Raw genomic sequence first — 2091 nt, forward strand, 5'->3', positions numbered from 1 at the left:
AACCTGTGTTCTGGTGCTATCCCCTGCTTCTGATAATCAGAGGCAGCCTGCCCAGTGGTGTCACTAGGGTTCACATCACCCGGTGCGGGAGGCCAGCGCATCACCCCATGCAGTGGGCGGGGCAACACTCCAGGTGGTGGGCATGGTGATCTACCATCTGCCCACCCTCACTGGTTTTTTGACTATACCTTTTGATAGAATAAAGATATTTCAACACAGTTTGTTTCATCGCATTCTGCATGAAATTACACATTGATTGATATATAACATGATGGTATTATTTTTACAAATTGTGATTTTAGTGATTTTGGTCACTAGTGGTGTCATGAGTAAATGCAACCACGTGGCTTAGTTTCACTTACCACAGGGCTCAATACATTAGCCAACTTGGAGGGAGGGACCTCTTTCTCTGTGTTTTTTGGGGGCTACACTACCATTCTGGTGTTGTTGGATCCCTCTCAGCCTGCCCTTTCCAAAGGACTAAGGCAAGTTCACATACTCACGAGTAATCGCACAATACGGTTCGCTTTCACTTTCCATTGGGCTCCATGCATTTTTTGTTTTCCGTTTTTTTGCCAATAACTTTTGATAGAAAGGAGACATTTCACTCCCATTTTTGGCATTACATTCCACTCAAAATTTCACATCCAACAGTATATAACATGATGGTGTTACACCTAACCACTGCGATTTTAGCGCGTCACCCTCCCAGTGCGCATCACCCCCCTTGCGCGTCACCCAGTGTGTCCCGCACCCCCCACACACCCCTAGCGACACCACTGAGCCTGCCTCTAAAACCAAGAGCTTGCACATACCTACTATGACTTGTAACCCGTAATGAACTTTTCCTCCAGAAATTTGTCCAATCCCCTCTTAAAGGCATCCAGGCAAGGTGCCATCACTACTTCCTGTGGCAAAGAGTTCCACAAACTAATTACATGCTAAGACACATTAAGAACATATGGAAACCATTAGGGGACTGATGCTATCCCCAGTGTATACTTTCTACAGAAAAGGAGAGAGATGCTGAGTCTAAAGCCAATCTTGATGATGTTTGGCAACCTTCAGTCTCGAAAGACTATGGTATAAGCCTACAGCACCCGGTATTCCCAGGCGGTCTCCCATACAAGTACTAACCAGGCCTGACCCTGCTTAGCTTCCGAGATCAGATGAGATCGGGCATGTGCAGGGTAACAGTTGCTGCCAAAGCCAATCTTGAAGCCCTAGGTTCTATTGAGTGTTGTCATATTGCTTTTTCTGGCAGAACCCCTCTGCCTTTGACCCATGTGGGACCCTCTGGACTCTGAGGCAATGTGCCAAATGTTCCCCCTGGGCCTCTGACCTGGTGATGTGCCAACCTCTGTTCCTCTTACGCCAGCAATTTTCAACTGGTGGGCCACCGCACATTGGTGTTCCATGGAAGCTCCGCAGGTGTGCCACTGGAATTTGGAGCACAGCATTGAAAATAGTGGAAAAACTCTTCTGCATTGTGCAGCTCTGTTTCTAGGGCAATTGTCTAGAAATGAATTGTCCTTTCTTCTTCCTCTGCTAGCAAACCAGTGGAGGGATGGACAATTAGTTGCTATAGACAGTTGCCCTAGAAACAGAGCTGCGGAACTCAGACGAGTCTCTTGGAAGCCAGAAGTGACATTACAAGAGGCAAAGATCACAGAGAATACCATAGAGGTCAGTATGTCATGATGAGAAAAATGTTGAAAATCACTCTCCTGCTCCATAAATTGGAAATGGAACTTGGGGATGGAATGGAAGGGGAAGTGTAGAGGAGTAGAGGAGTTAGAGCAGAGGCACTCCATGTTGGAATTTGGATGCAACGCTGCCTGCAGGAATCTGGCGGGCAATGTACTGTCCAAACATCTGGTCTAGAGGGTTGAGCCTCCATTTGCCTGAAGATAACATCCGAAAGTCGCCAGTTCGAGGCCACCGGCACCGAACCTTGAAGCAGCTGACAAGCTGAGCCGAGTTATTCCATCTGCTCTGAGCGTGGGAGGATGGAGGCCAGAATGTGAAACCAGATCAAGAAAGAAACATCTGAATGTTGTGGTTTCTTGAAAGATAGAAACCTTCTTTCAA

General features: G+C 47.1%; 1 pseudogene; it reads right to left on the bottom strand.

Moving 5' to 3' along the window:
* Positions 1 to 1088: 1088 nt before the first annotated feature.
* On the bottom strand, positions 1089 to 1205 carry LOC136659876 (5S ribosomal RNA; annotated as a pseudogene).
* Positions 1206 to 2091: the final 886 nt, after the last annotated feature.

The sequence above is a fragment of the Tiliqua scincoides genome, chromosome 8 (assembly GCF_035046505.1).
Source record: "Tiliqua scincoides isolate rTilSci1 chromosome 8, rTilSci1.hap2, whole genome shotgun sequence".
Lineage (NCBI taxonomy): Eukaryota > Metazoa > Chordata > Lepidosauria > Squamata > Scincidae > Tiliqua > Tiliqua scincoides.